Genomic DNA, 19,991 nt, shown 5'->3' on the forward strand with positions numbered 1-19,991 from the left:
ATTCTAAACTTTGCATTAAAGTCATTATTAACAGATAGTTCTGCAAACTCTGACCAAAAAGCAGAGCAACACCATTACAACATCACTATCTTGTCCATCAGTCCTAACGCTGAGGCATGACACTGGTTTAAGGGACAAGGACTCTTGACAAGAAAAATCCAGTGGAAAACAATAACGTGAGAGGATTCAGCACTTATAAAACTGCATTCTTTGCTGTGACCTAATCACTGCTGTGACCTGTGACCTGACTTTTGCTGTTTTATTTAAAACAGAGACAATTTTGTCAGCGGTAGGCAGAAGCTGAAAGGTCTTAATTATTAACACAATAAAATAATCTCACCATGAGACTAGTTTAACTTGTGTAAGGGCTTTGACAGCCTCCTTTCTGTGGTTTTAGAAATTACTGGCTGCAACAGTTCAACCCCCCTTACAGAAGCAAAAATTCCTTACACATTGGGTTCTTGTTTTAACAGCATAGAATCTTAGCACAAACCACTGATAAAGTACCAGCTCGATGTAGCAGAAGAGCAAGCGGAAACTCTTCAGGAAAAAAGGCAGATGAAATGAGAGCTGGTATAGATGCACCAACTCACCTGTCAGCCATAATTCTCAGGTGCTCTTCTTACAGCATAGATTAGTAAAATCTCCCAAAAATGATACTCTGTATTTCCCTCCTTATGTTCAGTAAACCTGACACTTTAATAAGGAGTAGACACGAAAACTTTCTCTAAATTGTCAAATACCAACAGCTTAACCGAATCTCAGAAAAAGTAAGCAATTACCAGTTTTCCTTAAGACAACATACTCAGCACATGCTGCAGCTCTTACACAAGCTTCACATATTACAGCTAACAACAGAAATAACAACCTCTTGAACAGAAGTTTCCCTTTCCAGCCCTGCATATAGTCGTTTTGTCACATGCTCCAGTCTGTCTCTATACAGCCAGAAGTATAGAAAACACATCTTTGAACAGTACAAAAGTTAAATTCCTCTTCCTTACCCAGTCATGGCAATGATACTCCGCATCCTCTGGGATAGTTTAGTTTTAGTCCGTACACAAGTTGAAGACATGCTCTGCATTTAGATCCTTGCACAAAGGCAAGGCATAGATGCCAGCTTTTATAGGTAAGTGAAGATTGTTGGTGAAAATAAAAACGTTGCAACAGAAAACCAACAGCTAAACAGCTAGTTCTTTCCAACTTCAAGTAAACAAAGACAGCACTAGCAACCAGATAAAACAAAGCAATAGACTTAGTAAAAAATAAAATCAGAAGAAGAATGGATCAGTAGAGCAACTTTTTTTTTTTTTTCTTTTGGTAAAAGAGACATCTATGTGGAAAACTAGTATGAAAGCAGACAAATAACCATTAAATGGCTTTTATGCTGTGAGGAGTCAGGCAATCACAACAGCATTTCACATGGACATAATGATTCTATGATACGCTGGAGAACCTTTATATTCCACAACAGCAGGAAAGCAGTGGCAAGACATCTATGATCTGAAGCTTTTTATATCAATCTTTACTCATTCAACAGGTAAAGGCATCCACCATTAAAAACGTCACTGAATTTACTGAATTATCACAGAATTGATCATTAGCTTCCAAAGAGATGGCTGTTACCAACAAAACTCTTCAGCCAAACGTCAATACAAACTACTCAAAAACTGTAGGAAGAAAATATTCTCTGAAAAGGTTCAGCCTAAGCAGGGTCTGACAGTCCATGCAAGGAATAAATAAGTAAATAAATAAACACTAACTTGGCTTTGCATCGCAGTAATTCCATTCCAGGTATACCCCAAATCTCCCCCCAGGAATTTTCAAAAGCAAAACCACTTTCGTAGACACTTATTGTTTCCTAGAACAAATTTCAAACACTAGATGAATGTGTGACATGTACAGTAAAAAGGGAAGAATCAGTCTTTCAGTGCAAGGTGTTAACTACTGCAGCCTGCTATCAGTATCTACAGGCTTGAATTTGATTCCTCTCTGCAATCCAACAAAAATTGCTTTTGGAGATTGAACTATGCCATAAGGGACAATCAAAATAACTTACAAACACAGGTGATTAAATAGATGACATCTTCACTGACACGGGCTCCATCCATTCTTTCGAACACAAGTTAATAAAATACCTCACAAGAAACATGTATCATCAAAAGTTTGGCTGACAAGGGCAGAAGGGACTCTACCTCACAGTGATCTCCACACAGCAAATCCTGGGCATCTGAAGGACTTTTTGTCTCAGGCCGTACCATGTGTAGATCTCTTCACACATTATGAGCATTTTAAAAAGTAATTTCAGAGGAAAGAGAATTCATTCCTTTGGTTTTGGATTAAAGCTGGCAGAATAGAGTGCTGATGTATTTTATTTTCCCTTTGCATGCTAAAATTGTCAATGTCTGCAGATGGCAATAATGGATGACTAACTCAAAAAAAGGTTACTTATCGTGGGAACCAGTAAGTGGCTAAGGAATCTGGGGGAGATGCAAAAGCAGCTCGTTTTTCCCTTGTCTTCGCTCTTCTAGTGAATGTATCTTACAGCAACATCAGATCTAATAATGGAGGTTACAGAAGAGGAATCCAGAATCTTTTAACTTATCTTTATACTCTGTATTCCCACATTCTAAAGACAAAACAAATCTCCATGACGCTTCCCAATCACCTCCAAAAATCCAATTCAGTGTCAGCTCATGCTTGTGATTGCTGAAGAAATGCCCTGAAAGAGTAGTGGCTTTGGAAGTCTACCTCAGGTTCCACTAGGCCAGTATTTGGTGGAGCAATGGAGCTGAAACATGGGGACAGAATGTACTTTCCCTTCCCAAAGGGAAGTAGCAAAAATACTTCATGTGAAGACCATAATCCATTTACATACTTGACCACAGAATGGCTTGTATAGAGAGTTAGTCCCATTGCATTGTTAATTTCAGTAAAAAAGAAAAAAGGTCAAGGTAAAATACCTTTTTGTCAACAACAAAACAAAACAAGGCATTATCCTCTCTGTATCTGTAACACTTTGTCCGAATCCAAGCCATTTTTAGTCATAAAATCTTATTCACACAAACTATTATCACCCGGGCAAGACAACCACAAATAACTAGGGTAACCATTACACATTAGAGCAAACATATTCCTGATAAACAATTTCTGGTGGTAGCATCTAAGATTATGCCTAAAAAACTGCATTAAAAATGTCTGCAATTAATACTGTACCTTCTACATCTACATATTTCAAAGGCATTCATAAAGTGAAACCTTCAAGTACCAAGATTCATTTCATACCACGTGGATCAATATACACAGACTACTTCTGCTAAATTCTATCAAATCTTGAAACGCTCTGCCAAGCGAGAAAGTGAACTGAAGAAAATTAGCTCCACTGGCTACCCAGAAGCCTTTTTATCTGGTCCGGTGCCATTTATACTACCTCAGATGTAAGTCTATACAAATCTAGACTAGTTTTCTTGTCATCAATGGTTGAAAAAAGAAGTCTGAATGAAGCATTTTATGAATATAAACACAAGACTTTTCTGAAATTGTTACAGAATGACCCGATCTTGGGAGGGCTTTCTACTTCATTCTAGCCAGTCAAGAAGTAGAAGTACAAGATTCGAAACATAAAATAAATAAATTGGAATGCAGATAAAATACTCACTCTGGTGCCACCAAGCATAATGCTGATACTAACAAGGATAAATGATACTTAAAAGCACCTTTCAATTAAATTGCTCCTGCTCAATAATAGTTAGATTGAAACTTTTGGTAAAATGAGGTATTATCACAGTTTTTCAAATAACTAGATTTTCTATTTCATTGCAGGAACAGACATGGATTGTAGCACTGAACTTCAGAATATGAAGTACAGATTTCAAGGTAAGGTAACGCCAATTTATCAAATCCAAACACATTGAGAAAAGAAGGTTGGGAAGGAAAACATATACATGGATTTTCCAGGAAGAAAATGCAGAAATATTGGGCTTCTCTTTGCAATTCGTCTAAGAACAGTATAAGCACAAATCAAAGAACTTCATTTTACCAAGATTTTAACTAAACAGGTGAATTAATCATCACCTTCTGGCAACCCAATACAAAAAGCATGATCTTAAGGCATACATTGATTTAAGATGCAAGGCTACTTTGCAATTAGTCTTAGGAAACTGCTACAGGAAAAGGCAGTTTAGTTACTTATTTTATTCAACAGATGAAATAAATCCATGCAGCTATTCCTTAAAAAGGTAAATGTTTATCTCTAAACTGGATGGATTTCACTCACAGAGTATAATTTTCTACTACACTGTTTCCACGCCAACACAAAAAAACTTTTCCTTCCATGAGTGCAGACTTTTGCACAGGGCAAGAGCAACTTGCACTTGTGGATAAGAAATTCTAAGTGAGCATTTAACAAGTGGTGTTATGCTTGCTCTTCCCTGAGAAAGAGTTGGTAAGGCTTGAAAAACAGTCAGTAAACAACCAACTAGTATAATGCTAAAGCAAGAAAGACTAAGGGAGTCACTCGCTGCAGCACCACAAATGGGGAGCTTTCATAAGTGCAGCCAAAACCAATCAGGCAAACACTGTCACTGATTTAGGGTCCACGCTTCAGAATAAAGGAATAATTCAAAGATGGAAAGAAAAAAGCATTCCAAGCATTAAGAGGACTGATTTCACTACGATATGTTAACAGTCTCTTAAAGTGAGGAAACAGTATTAGAAATATCTTTAACAGATCTGGGTTTAAGAAAAGTTACCAGTTTAAAATAGAAATAATTTGATTTAGAAACAGGAGCGCATGTGTTTTCAGCAGTGTGCATGATTAGTTACTTAAACAAGCACATAAAAAGTTCCCTTACCTCTTGCCTATTTTGAATCCTCAAATCAAGATTGGAGTCCCTGTATCTAGAACATACTTTATATTTTAGGAAAAATTTACAAACGAAAGAAAACTCAGTTATTATCACAATGGAACAGTATGAAATACAGTAACCTGAAACATACAGATTATTGTTGAAATAAGAAGTTAAGATAAGTTTAAGGTAAGATCCCAGTCCATTTTGACCTTGGCCCCAAGATATAAATTTAACTTCCAAATGTCTCTATGTCCGAATGATTTTGGGGAAAAAAGCATGCCACTATGTTAAGTAAGAAAAAAAAATAATCCCATTCCTCAAATATATTCTACTGATTGCCACTGCTTAGTACACCAAATAAATTTGTTATAATACAAATAAACATTTTGTCTAGTAAATTAAAATAAATTCAGCAATGTCCTTCAACTAAATGAACAACTGACCCATAGCTTTCATTTATGCCAATCTGTGTACTCACACTAATAGTTCAGATACAACAAGAAATGTCAGGGACTATTATTCATAAATAGAGAATATATAATTTAGACAGCTGTATTGTACCTTTCAGCTTGTTCTTTTAGGTGACAAACTAGAAAAACTGGCACAGCACATTACCTGAAAAAAATCAGCGAACACTGCACTGACAATACTTATATATTTTCATTAATAAATGACATTTATGGTTACAAACATTGTATTAATGTCTGCATTAATATAATGCACCTGTTCCAGCATAACACCACATATAATTCACACCAGATTTGCACTATACCTGGTAATATCACAATGATTATATAATAATTGAATAAAGATAGTATCATACACTGACTGTCTCGTTATACACAGGGTGAAGAGAAAGTTCTTCACTAAAACAGAAAAACTTGATAAGACAGCCATTTGCAAGTCAGCAAATAACATTCTCGCAACCTGAAAAAATAACCTTCCTCTCTTAATTAAGCAAATACTGCACAGCACATTCTCACCCACATGCAACATACACAGAACGTTTCCTACCTTAAATCAAAATGAATTTATGCTATTCACAAAGCAAACATATCCTCAGTTTCCAACAACAAGGATAGCCTCAGTTTCAAACAAGGAGGATCCTTATTGCCGCCAGAACACAAGCACTTTTAATGTAGACAAGAGTTCTACGTTACTGTCAGTCACAAGGACAGAATACGAAATAGTTATCTGCTAACGTCAAACTAAATATATGTCTGTATGGATAATAATAAGTCTCCTTCTTGCCACTTTGCAGAGAGATGGAAAATAATGGTAGAGATAGTTTAAATAAGTTCTTCCACTAGCAGCAAAACTACAAAAAGCCTGGTTTTCTTCACACTTGCATATTTTTTCCTTACAATCTTACCCTGCATTGTAGTAATGCCAACACACGCCTCAATTATCTCCAGTTCTCCCCCCCACCCCCTCAAGTTCCCCCCCCAGCTCCATCAACTTATAACTGTGATTTCAAAAAGAGGCAATCACAAGTGTGAGAGCAGTCATCTTTGGGCACAAAGAACAAGTAACTTGAGCTCACCATACTTTGCCATTCCCCCTACTTTTGAATGATCTGTACTTCCCCCTAATTTTGAATAATACCTGCCGTGTTTGACAAAGTAATAAAAAAGACTCTTAAGTTCCTAAGTATAGTATGAAGTTCCTAGTATAAAGTCCTGTTTCTGATTAAGGGGAAAAAAAGAAGGGAAAAAAAAGGGAAAATAGTATCATTGATCAACTCACTGCTGTTTTATTCCTTCCTACAACACTGGCTGTGCAATGTGATTGCAAGACTCCAGGTCCCTGAGTAGCAAAGTTCAATTAAACTTTCAATAGCAAACAAGGCTTTCAGTCTCACTAGTTCTCACCGCACTGAGTATTTCATTTTCATAGTCTGTTGATTTAAATATAGATGCATGTATTTAGTAAAATTAACTTGAGAGAATCTCAGTCAGACAACAGAAGCAAGTTTTTTCTTGGCTCTTTAGAGCAATTGTAGAACAAACCTCTGCTTACAGTATGTCTTCAGTTAGCAACAAAACTGTGTTACGTATCACAAAACCAATCACTGCTTTTAGTGCAGCATAACCCCTTTCTCTCTTCCCTTTTACTGTATTTATGGCTTTGACATATTAACTAAATTTACAGTCTAATACAGCCAGCTTGCATTTTGTTATGGCTTAACCCCAGCCAGCAGCTAGGACCATGCAGCTGCTCACTTACCCGCCCCTCTCCCCCTCCCAAGAAGTAGTTTCAGACATCATTAAAACATCTTTACTAGCAATGACCAGAAGAGAACAGGGTTTAAACTACTAAACACTCAAGGATGCCAACAGTTTTAAACCCCCTTGCATCTCCAAACACCATTATGAATGCAAGCTTCCATTTAATAACTCTACTTCTACATGCGTACCAATTGGACAATAATTCCAAAACAAAAAATAGAGTAAATGTTTATCTTATAACATAAAAGATCTCATTAAACTTTCTTGTAAACTGGCATCATCTCTTAAGACAGTACCTGTATTAAAGAAAAGTGAAACACTATCAGCATGCATGCTTTTCAAAACATCATGCCCACATGCACTTCTTAGGTCATATGTAGCTTAAAGATTCAATGGAAATGCTTCTACTTCTTACAGAGTTTCCCAGAGAGTTCAGGAAGTTAATCTGGAATTATTTCAGTCCTGGGAGATCATTACCTGACAAAAACCTGGTCAGACTCACCTCTGTGCCTGACAAAATCATGGAGCAGATCCTCTTGGAAACTATGCTGAGGCACATGGAAAATAAGGAGGTGATTGGTGACAGCCAACATGGCTTGACTAACGGCAAATCACGCCTGACAAATGTGGTGACCTTCTACAATGGGGTTACAGTGCTGATGGATAAGGGAAGAGCAACAGAAATCATCTACCTGGATTTGGGCAAAGCATTTGACACTGTCCCACACAACATCCTTGTCTCTAAATTGGAGAGACATGGATCTGACAGATGGACCACTCAGTTGATAAGGAATTGGCTGTACGGTCACACTCAAAGAGTTGCAGTCAATGGCTCGATGTCCAAGTGGAAAACAGTGACAAGTGACATTCCTCAGGGGTCAGCACTGGAACCAGTGCTGTTTAACATCTTTATTGCAACACAGATAGTTGGACTGAGAGCACCCTCAGCAAGTCTGACAATGACATCAGGCTCTGGGGAGCATTCAACTTGCTGTAGTGAAGGGATGCCATCCAGAGGGACCTGGACAGGCTTGAGAGGTGGGCCTGTGTGAACGTCAGGAAGCTCAACAAGGCCAAGTACAAGGTCCTGCACCTGGGTCAGGGCAATCCCATGCACAAATACAGACTGGGTGGAGAATGGATTGAGAGCAGCCCTACAGAGAAGGATTTGGGCTGTTTGTTGATGAGAAGCTCAACATGACACAGCAATGTGTGCTAGCAGCCAAGAAAGGCAATAATATCCTGGGCTGCATCAAAAGAAGCACGGCCTACAGGTTGAAGGTGGTGATTCTTCCCCTCTACTCCACCCTGGTGAGACCCCACCTGGAGTACTGCGTCCAGCTCTAGGGCCCCAATGTAAGGAGGACATGGACCTCTTGGAGTGGGTCCAGAGGAGGGCCACGAAGATGATCAGAGGGCTGGAACACCTCTCCTATGAAAACAGGCTGAAAGAGTTGGGGTTGTTCAGCCTGGAGAAGAGAAGGCTCCGGGGAGACCTTATAGCAGCCTTCCAGTACCTAATGGGGGACTACGGGAAAGATGGGGAGGGACTCTTTATCAGGAGTGTAGCAACAGGACACGGGGTAACGATGTCAAACTGAAAGAGGGTAGATTTAGATTAGATATTGGGAAGAAATTCTTTACTGTGAGGGTGGTGAGACACTGGAACAAGTTTCCCAGAGAAGGTGTCGATGTCCCATCCCTGGAAGCGTTCGGGGCCAGCCTGGATGGGGCTTTGAACGACCTGGTCTAGTGGGAGGTGTCCCTGCCCATGGCAGGGGGGTTGGAACTAGATGATCTTTAAGGTCCCTTCAAACACAAACCATTCTATGATTCTATGAAAAGCCAAAATGGACACCTAGATTAAACAGTTATATGGGAAAAATGAAACGGAAGCTATTAATGCAAATGTAGAACAGTTCTTGGCAAGAAAGCTTACCTGTATCTCAAATATAAAGCTTAGAGATTACCTCCTCTTAAACACGTAAAAGTCAACAGAAGTAAGAGCAGGTTGGGCAGCTGCAGCAACTATAAGCTGTACTTTACGGTCTTGTGGTAGCTGAAGTCCTTCATAGCATAATTAATTTCTCTCATTCTAGGGACTAGTATTTGGCTAGCACAGTTACAAACTCTCAGTCAACTTTAATACATTTACAAGTGTTCAGTCTTTACTTTCTATGGTGACAGCAGAGTAACAAGATCAAGCTGGCTAGATCATTCCACAGAAGGAAATCAACATATTTTCCTTGAAAAGTGGTTTACAAAATGCTTTAAAATTTATTTTTTTCCAAGCTTTCTGTAGTTGCACCCATACCCATCTCTTTAGAAAGCCCGCTGACCATCTTCTCACGCATCCTACATGATCTCACCAAGTACCTTCAGTTCTGCACAGGTTCTGTATTCTCTTAAACACATTATAAAATACCTACAATTTAAATTGAAATAGTAAAGCTACTGGAAGGATACAAGCTTTCTATTTCTATACACCTTGTCACCAACCAAAGAACTTTACAAATTTAAATGCACCTTTATGAGACACATGATAAGTATCACAGTCTAGATTCTCATCTGACCTGCCACTAAAAGAAGAAACATAACATTCACAAGTATCCTACACAACAACAATCAAGAACATTTTTTAAAAAACACACTACCTAGCACTAAAAATATTTGTAACAACATATTTGGCATATGCCCAATTTACAATGGAAGATACGTACACAGGATGCTCCTTAAGCACAAGGTTCATCTAATTTTTTAATTTTTTTTTATATTCAAACCTTTTAATCGACAAACTTAATTCTTCTGTGAAACTCAGGAAGACAACTATGTAGGATTATTTTGAAAAATACCAAACATAGTATTTCCAGAAGAACATTCCAGGGCGCATACAGATACTAAAACAGAATTTCTTGAACTGGTTTCTCAGAGGGATGCATTTCATACAGAAGGCAGGAAACAGATGAACTGATTTGACACAAAGCATACATAGAGTGATAGTTTTGCAACAATTAAAAAAAAAAATCCAAGCACGTGAAGTAACAAAAGAACATTCAAGTACTTCATAAACCATTATAATCAAACCTCCTGTGAGCCTTATTAACTTCAGGACATGCTAAACTTTCCACGCAGAACGCTCTGAAGTAATACCCGACAGACTAAAAGAGACCAACTTAATAAATCTGACAGCACCACAACTCACTAAAACTCAGTGGCTGAGAAAACAATCAGAATTTTGTACTATCAAATATATACATATATGTAGGTGTGTGTGTGTGTACGTATATCTTTAGACCTTAAAACAACTCAAGACACAAGCATTCTATATTTTTACCTACGAGCACCGCTTCCTTTCCTATTTCTCACAAGACTTGAAATCCGATGCGCCACTAGATACACAGCACTAAAGCCACGTACCTGCAGAGCTGAGGTCGTACACCCAAAGGACATGTCCCCCCTACACTCCAGCTTACTGGAAACGGTTCCTCCACCACTACCAACCCCCACCCCACCCCTCAAAGCGGCCTCTTCTCCCAAAGCCATAGGGCTGGGGCCCTGCAAACCCATCCCTGAAGGGGAGGAAGGACTCACGGACAACTCGGCAGAGCTCCATCCACCCCCGCTCCCCGTCGGCAGCACCGCCTCGCCCACAGCTGAGCTGCCACGGGCCCCTCCACACCACAGGCAATTCCCTCGGGGGTAGGAAGGGGTAGACTGGGGGGTGTCAGGGTTGCCCTTCCGCCAGAAGACACGGGCCACCTTCCCCTCGGGCGGGGGGTAGCTGTCCAGACAGACAGACGGACAGGGACAGAAGCTCCCCTGGCCCACAGAAGATCCCCTGCTCCGGGGAAGGGTGTTAGGGAGGGGAACACCACACAAAGTCCTGTCGTCCTCCCCCTCCCCGAGAACACAGTGTGTTCGCTGCGGCACAGAAAGTTCAAGCACAGCCCCCCCCGCCCGAACCCGGACACCTCGGGGGCAGAAGGCCCGCTCCTCCGCAGAGCGCCACCCCCTCGGGGAGAGAACAGCCTCACCCCGCACCCTCCGCCCGTCCCGAGCACACCCGTGCCGGGAGTCCCCCCCGCAGCCCCCTTCGGCGAACATCTCGGAGGGAAGGGAGGGGGGCCGGAGAGGGTGTCAGGCCCGCCCCGCCCCCGAGACCATCGCCTAGCCTCACACGGCCCGCGGCCCCCACAGCGGGGCCGGGGAAGGCCTGGACTTCGGCCCCGCCACCGGCGGACCCCCCCATTGCCACCCCACGCCGCCCCACGGCCCCGGACTAACCTGACGGAGGAGGGGCGCGGTCGCCTCCCGGGGCTGGCGGGGGGTTTTCCTCCCCGCCACCGACCCTCCGCTACCCGGCCCGTCCTTCCCCGGGCGCCACCACAGAGAGAAAGGCGAGGACGCGAGCTAGGTGACGCGAGACGGAGGGAAACACCGGCCCCTCTTCCCCCTCCCCCACCAAAAAAATTAACAACAAAAAGAAAGGGGAGAGAGGGATAAAATTAAAAGGCTCGGCCCGGAGTTTAAAACAAAGAGACGGAAATAGCCGAGCGCGGCCCGAGCGGAGCCGAGCGGGGGCGCCGCGCTCACGGCGCATGCGCGCGAGGCGCACGTCCGGGTACGGCTCCGGCCGCCCCCTCCCCCCGAGGAGCCGGGGTGGCCCACGCGCCCGCCCGCGCCCCCGCCGCGTGTGGGTGTCGCCGCCGGCAGGCCCCGGCCCGGCCCGACGACAGGGCGTCCGCGTTCCCGGTGTGCCCGGCCACGGAGAATCGGTGGCACCTGTGAGGTTAATGAAGGTGATTGGCTTCTCGACAGGGTAAGGGCCTGTCGTTGCTCCAAGCTGTCTTGTGTCTCAAGGTTTTTCCTCAAAAGTCTTCTGTCACCGGCGAAGGCGGGAGGTTGGACAGGAGGTGGGAGGACTGGCGGCAGGAGGCACAGCGTGGTGACAGACTGCAGGGGACTCAAGCGTACCAACTGATGAAATGAAGATTTTGTCTTCCCGAAAGTCAAGAGGTGTGAGGTTCCCTGGTCAAGAAGCAGCATGGGTAAAGCTTGGGACGCCCGTGGTTCAGCTTCACACCGCGCGGCTGGATGCCAAGGTTGCAAAGACACGTACTTAAAAATTCACCTGTCCAAAGTCTAAGACACCAGAGCAAGCTTTACATTCCCAATTATGCGTATATTTAGAATGCAGTGCTTTAAAATACCTACATGTTTCCCTCTTTCTTTCCTCCCTGCCAACTGAAAATGAGCCACAAAACAGTCTTCCTCCTTGGCTCAGAACGCAACTGGAAATGGCCTGCCTGACGTGGCACAGCCCTAGAAGATGTTTTCCTCCTTGTTCAACAAATTACTAAGCCTTTATTGCGTACCAAGACTTCAGGGTCTGCGCTTGGCTCTAGGAGCTGTGTTGTCCAGATGCTAAGCCTGTGTTAGCAGAAAATATGCCAGCTACCGTAGATTTGCTCTGTTTAACTTCAAGGGTTGTGTGGTTAAATGGATGCATCTTTTCTGTCGGAAACTTAAATTCTGATTTCAGTTTGACCACAAATGACTTTGCATGGGCCTTTGCTTGCAGAGATACATTTTAGAAAGTAGTAGGGCCACCTGCCTGACTTCTGGAATTGGAGTTCAAGTAGCCAGTAGCATAAGTAACAAACTATAAGAATATGCAGGAATCATAGAATCATAGAATGTGTTGAGTTGGAGGGGACCTTTAAAGGTCATCTAGTCAAACCCCCCTGCAGGAAGCAGGGACATCTTTAACTAGATCAGGTTGCTCAGAGCCTCATCAAGCCTGGCCTTGAATGTCTCCAGGGATGGGGCCTCCGCCACCTCTCTGGGCAACCTGTGCCAGTGTCTCACCACCCTCATTGTAAAGAACTTCTTCCTAATGTCTAATCTAAACCTACCCTGCTCTAGTTTAAAACCATTACCCATCGCCCTATCGCTGCTTGCGAACGGCCCCTCCCCAGGTTTCTTGTAGGCCCCCTTCAGGTACTGGAAGGCCGCTATAAGGTCTCCCCGGAGCTTTCTCTTTTCCAGGCTGAACAACCCCAACTCTCTCAGCCTGTCTTCATAGGAGAGGTGCTCCAGCCCTCTGATCGTCTTCCTGGCCCTCCTCTGGACCCACTCCAAGAGGTTCATGTCCTTCTTGTGCTGAGGGCTCCAGAGCTGGACGCAGTGCTTCAGGTGGGGTCTCACGAGAGCAGAGTAGAGAGGGAGACTCACCTCCCTGGATCTGCTGGCCGCCTACTTTTTCTTTTTTGTGCCTATCGTTTCCAGAGCCAAGCACTGCAGATGGGGAAAACCATTGAGACTGGAGTCTGTGGTTTTTGTTTTTCTCTTACTATAGATATTTTCCGAAGAGTGTACCTGAAGCCAGGTGATATGGCCATGGCTACTCAAACTTTAATGTACCCCTTGTGACAAGACTGTTGTGACCTTCAGAGAGCTAAGGCAATGGTTTGCTCTCTTTTCAACCTCATTACCTTAACATCTGTTCTAACGCCTTCGGCAATGCCATTAAAGAGTGCGTTAGCCCATAAGTGATGTTTCTGAAATACAAGCTTACCCAGATCATAACTGGGTAGATATGAGTGCCTTGTCTGAACTGCAGCACTCAGTATTAGAAGTTAAACTTTTTCTTAGCATTGCAGTTAGTGAGCTGTGATCGAGCTACAGAAGTTCAGAAAATGACTTGGGGTGGGGAGGGTTGGGGGGAGAACAGGGGATGGAAGATAAAAAGCATTTAAGGGATTCTTTCTGTTAGTTTTACGTGCGTTAGTCCTCACAGTTTTTACAGAAACAAAAGCATAATGTGAACACAGGTAAATTGAAGCTCTAGGTTCTGAAAGCATGTATTTCCTAGTGGTTTAAGCTGTTTCATGGTTTCATGTATTTCCTTCTTGGTTTCAGCTGGGATAGAGTTAATTTTCTTTCTAGTGGTTGCTGTGTTTTGCCATTTGGTATGAAAGGAAGGTCAGTAATTCATAATGTTTTAGTTGTTGCCAGGTGATGCTCGTATTTTTCAAGGACTTTTTTTCAGCTTCCCATAGAAGCTGAGGAGTACAGACAGAACAATAGAGTGGCCAATGGAATATTCCATACCGTAGATGTCATGCTTGGTATATACATGTAGTTAGCCATTAGCCAGGGACAGGGGGAAGCAGTGCTTGTGATCACTGCTCGGGATGGTGCCAACTCACCAGTTTACCAGGTAATAAGGGTGACTTGTGTCTTGTGTATTCTTTTACCAATTTTATTATTGTTACTGTTTTTTCCTTTTCTAATATGATTCTATTAGACTGTCTATCTCAACCCATGAGGCTTTTTTCTTTTCCCTTTCCCCTCCTTTTCTTCCTCTCCTCCCCACCCATCTGTGGGAGAAGGGGGAGTGAGCAAACAGCTGTGCAGTGCTAGTTGCTGTCTGGGATTAAACCATGGCACCTAGCTAAAACAATTAATGGAAGAGAATCTATCTGCGACCACTTGACAGAAAAAAAAACCCCAAACATTTCAGGTAAAAGAAATTCATTGTCTCCTTTATGACTTCTAACAGTGAAAAGGTGTTGGTCAGCATGGGCACATTAATGGTAATGGTATAAACAGGGAAATGGCTAGAAGCCCAACAAAACAGGATATTTTCATGAACAGTAGTAAAGGACAAAGTAGGCAAATACATGACAAAATGGTTCTAGTTTAAGTCTGATCATAATACAGTGTTTACGAACAATAAAGTTGAGAACTAATATTTCCAGTAGTTGCTCATTTTCTTTCCAGAGCAATAGACCTGTATTGATCCTGTAGGCCTGAGGACTAGACTAGTTGCATCCAAGGGTGCTGAGAGAGCCTGTTGATACCATTGCTAGGCTACTCCCTCTCTCTTACCTTTGCAAGATCATGGTGAGCGGGGGAGTCCCTCAGTACCAGAGAATGGTAAATATTTCACTCATCTTTGAAAACAGCAAGCAAGATACTTCAGGGAACTACAGCCTTACTTTGGTCCCTGAGAGAATCGTGGAGCAAGTACACCCATGCCATTTCTGAACACATGAAGGAGAAGAACATGTCTTACCGAAGGTAAATCAGGGTGGACCAACCTGATTGTCTTCTATGATGACATGACTGGTTTTGTGGATACAAGGAATGTGGTGGATATTGTGTACTTAGACTTTAGCAAGGCTTTTGATACACTCTGTCACAATATTCTTGCCTCACATTAGGACATTATGACCTGGATAGGTGAACTACTAGATAGGTGAAATATTGTCTGGATTGTTGGTCTCAATACTGGTTGATGGGTCATGTTCTGTCTGAAGGCTGGTGACAGCATGAAGTTGTTCTTTCCCTGGGACATTTTTAATATCTTTGTCACTGACTTGGACATGCAGAAATAAGTCTGTGGACAGCACCAAACTGGGAGCGCAGTCTGTATGCCTCAGGACAGGGCTGTCATTAGGAGCGACCTAAACAGGCTGTAGGAGTAAAATTCAACTAACGCAAAGTCCTGCACCTGGAACAGGCTTAACTTCCTGCAGTGGTACAGGCTGGGGTGTGACCGACTAGCTTGAAAGCAGGTATGTTGAAAGCGCTTTGTGAATTCTTGGGAGCAGTAGGCTAAACGTGAGTCACCGGTGTACCCTGGCACTGATGAGAATTAACAGCATCTTGGGATGTATTAACAGGGCAGTACATTGGAGGAGGTGATTGTTCCTCTTTATGTGGTACCTGTTAGAATGAGTCTGGCGTAGTGTGTCCAGTTTTGGGTGCATCAAGATACTGACAAACTTAAACCCAACAGAGGTCACCAGAATCATAGTGGGTCTGGAGAACATGTCCTGCAAGGAGAAGCTGAGAGAACTAACTGATAAGCTTGATTGAGTCCGGTAGGGGCCACCAGGATGGTAGAGTCTGGAGAACATGTCCTGCAAGGAGAAGCTGAGGGAACTGGAATAGTTCAGCCTGGAGAAAACATGGCTTCAGGGAGACGAAATAGCAGCCTTCAACGCTTACAAGGAGGTCCCCTACAAAAAGTGGAGCCAGATTCTTTAGTGAGGCAAATGGCAGGAGAATGAAAGACAATGGTTGTAAAGTGAATCAGGGGAGATTCTGATGGGACAGAAAGGGGAAAAAAAAAAAAAAGATCACTGTGAGGATAGTCAATCTTTGAAAGGGGTTTCCCAGAGAGGCTGTGCATTGTGCGTCTTTGGATGTTTTCAAGAGCAGGCTAGACAAAGCCCTGCTTTAAGGGAGAGGTTGTACTAGAGACCTCTGGATGTCCCTTCCCATCTAAATATTTCTGTAAGTCTGGGGTTAATTGTCAATCAGAGAAATCAAAATCATCCAGGAAAATTTAGGCTAACAGAAGAAAGAGTATCTAAAATGGCTGAATTTTCCTGGGAAGACAGAGCAACTTTCTCAAACTGTTCAGGAACAACATTGCCTTTTAGACAATGTATGAGCAGGCTGATCTGGGTGACTAAACTTTGTTAGTGAACTGTTTGCTGCTTTTTCCATGCTTCACCTGGCTGCTATTAGTTCCCAACAGGCCCTTACCAATTACTGCCACTCTGGGTACAGATATTTACCTGATAGTTGCAGCTGAAAACTGGGAGCATTTCTAATCACTACCTTTAACACTCAGTCTTTCCTAGACATAAATCTTCAGTCAGCAGTGTATACATGTAGATTTCTTCATTCAGGTTCAAATGGCAGGCAGCAAGAGAACACTGTAGTAGTAATCAAAGATCTCAGAGCTGGGCTCCAAACAACTTGTAGCCTAAAACCAAAGAACCCAAACATTCACCAGCTTTTGTCTTCTAGATGAATGTACCATGCGCTTATTATTTAAGTAACCTGTTCTTACGCGAAGTATCTAAAAAGATTTGGGCATTAGCAGCACAAAATCATGACTTCATGATGAACACCCAATACATATATTTATATAAGTATAGATATACATAGATATATGTGCAAAACTTGTATTTTGACATCTCCTTTTTTACACCTTTTCCTTTCACGCTATCAGGTTTCTTTTGTGGATATCTCCACACACACGTGTACTGCCAACCCCTCAAATGCATGTATATTACAGGCCTGCATTATATTGCATTATCCTACACTGAACCTTTGCATCAAGAGTATAAAACTTTGCTCATCACCAACTTTTGTAAAGTTAGCATGCATTTAATTTAAAGTTTGGTTCCTGGAGGTGCAAGACACAAGTTTCTGTTCATACAAGAATATTTTACAAACTTGTAGACCATGTAGCTTTAGAGAAATGCTTAGACAATGTAACTATGCTTCAAGTGTTTTAATAACAACTAAATTATGTACAAGTGTCGTTCCAGCATTAAATCAGTCATGATATTTTGGGAATGGAATCAAGTATTTTAAAATCTTGTGGAGACACTACTGACATTTCTGACTGTGGTGTTTCCAGCCACATAAGCCTCCATTCTTCTGCTAATGAACAGATTAGTAATGCAACAGCAATGGTGCACAGCATTTTATGATACTATTGCAGAATGGATGAGCTTGGAAGGGACCTTTGGAGATCACCCATGACAGCCTCCCTGCTCAAAGGAGGATCAGGTAGAGCAGGCTGTCTTGCCTCCTCTGCTTATCACAAGATCAGTGTCTGCCATTCTTACATTGTAGGTTCTGCATGAACATCCTAATGACTGAATGATAACTTCATTCTTGCTCAGAAACCACTGGGAATCTTTCTTCTGAATGTTACTTTTACCGCAAGTAAATTCTGGCTTCAGAGATGTAGTCTGCTAATCCTCTTATTTAAAAGCAAAGCCCTAGAGGTCTGTTACAGGAGGAGATATGATTTAGCATCTCCCAAAGACACAGCTGCATAGGCAACAGGCCCATCAACCTGGATGAAACTGACTAAAGAACATCTGTTGCTTCAACAATGCTGAAGCAGATGAAAGGTACATTTCAGGTAGCCAGTGCCCGCCATGTCATGCAGCTCCAGATGGCTCCGTATGAAATGTTTGCTAAGCTGCCTTTCTGGTACAACCAATAAGTCCCCTTCATATGCTTTACCAGCGATGCTAACCTGAGAAGCTGACTTCCTCCCCTTTTCCCCAACCATTTGCTAGGAAGATGAGGTAGGACCTCATCAAATGAAGGGTGATTTGATCTGCCAAGGGCTATCTGTACTGTGTACTGTGTAAGCTTCTGACAGTTGAGCTGTGAAGACATACAGTGTCTGTCCTCTGAGGTTTTCAAATAGGTTTGACAACCTAGCATTGCTTTGTTGGTCTGACTGTTAGAAAGTATTTCCTCGTGTCTAACCTTGCTCTTTCTGCCATGATTTTAGTAGACAAAACAGTTCCTAGCTTTGCAAATTCTTGTGACATACCTGACATAACCGCCAGTCAGTCTTCTCTTGACTAACTAACCACTTTTCACCTCATTTTGCATCCTAGGTTTTGGGCTTCCAGACTTTTGTGTTTCTTTGCCATAACTTTCCCAGTTATCTACCCCAACAGACCTTTCTTCCTCTTCAAAAGACCAGCCATTTCTTTCCAAGACAGACAGGCATCTTGCCTTCCTTCAGGAGAGCACCTGTAAGATGATCTGCTTTCACCATCTAGATGCTTTGCTATAGTGTGTACAAACCCAGAGAAGCAGTTTGTTGACACAAATCTGACTTGGGACCCACAGTCTCCCAGGAACACTATGGTAAATAAGGGAGTATAGTCTCATACAAATCTTATGCTAGGGAGCTGTAAATCAGAGGCAACTTGGAAGTTCACTGTCCCACAAATTCAGAAACATTCTGAAGTATTAATTAATTTAAGCATAATCTATAACAATTTTTAACTCCGTGACTGCTGTGCAACCTCCTTCGTTTGTAAAGCAGTCTATTTATTTCAATGATCTTTAATCTTTGGGTTTTGGGGAGTTAATATCTTTCTTCCTCTTGTCCCTGATATAGAATTGACAAAGCACGCTGCCTCAGCCTCTAGCTGAACAGTTTTATCCATGTTCTGAGCTGCAGCATTTTTTTATGATTGAAGGGTACCATAAAACCCAGAGAGATTTAAACCCAAGAGACAGGTATTTAACTATATCCTCCATTATTTCAACCCATCTGAGCTCTTCAATCCTCACTATTACTTGGCTTTCTAATTCCTCCATTTCCCACGGCAAAAAAAAATCCCTCATTTTCTCTCTAGTGTCAAACTTAAATAAATCAGGTTCACTAAGCCCTCTAGCCAAATCCACTCAACTGTACAAGACAAACTGATTCAGCAATCATTTGGAAAAGATGAAACGCACTACTTTAGCAAATACTAGCCACTTAATGTAAGTGTAGGCTTACAAATATTCCCACTGGTAAGTGAGAGATTAAGGCTGTTGGCAGAGCATGCCAGAAACTGTTAAATAGCAATTAGAAACTTCTGGTTATGTATTCTTCCTCACCAGAAGACCTCTTACCGCTTCAAAGATGAGCATTAGATAGAAAAGTGGAAACAGAGAGGGATTTAGTGACTTGGGAAATAAATATCTGATTGTTACCACTAACTACTTACATAAACACAGCTTAGATTTCTTCAAGAGTTCTTAGATTTCTTTAAAAAGCCTCAGCCGGATCCTTATTGTTAAATGATGAGATTTACACCGGGGGCAGGGGATGACAGGGAGAAGCAAAACAAAAACACACGCTCTGTTCCCAGGAGTTCTGCATCTGTGATGTTCCATTCTCAGAACTTGGAGCTTGATCCAGTAAGAGGAAAGATGTCAGCAACCTACTGCATTCTGCAAGTCAGTGTGTTGTCCCTTTCGCTATTGGCTGTAGTTACTGCATGAAAGCTGAGGAGGAAGTCACCTTCCTAACTGATGCATTTCTTTATGACCATCAGTTACCATTTGGCTGCTAACATACCAG

General features: G+C 42.3%; 1 protein-coding gene across 3 annotated transcripts in view; it reads right to left on the reverse strand.

Annotated features, from left to right (window-relative positions):
* PCGF3 (polycomb group ring finger 3) overlaps positions 1-14,821 on the reverse strand; it is a 56,391-nt gene extending 41,570 nt beyond the window's left edge. Inside the window, exon 1 of one of the 3 annotated variants that reach the window (XM_074570107.1) lies at positions 11,360-14,821. The gene's annotated coding sequence lies outside the window, so the exon portion shown is untranslated. Of the gene's footprint in view, positions 1-10,492; positions 10,528-11,359 lie in introns of those variants that run through there. The other 2 variants (XM_074570108.1, XM_074570109.1) reach the window with 2 other exon arrangements.
* Between the last annotated feature and the right edge of the window lie 5,170 nt (positions 14,822-19,991).

This window comes from Larus michahellis, chromosome Z (assembly GCF_964199755.1).
Source record: "Larus michahellis chromosome Z, bLarMic1.1, whole genome shotgun sequence".
NCBI lineage: Eukaryota > Metazoa > Chordata > Aves > Charadriiformes > Laridae > Larus > Larus michahellis.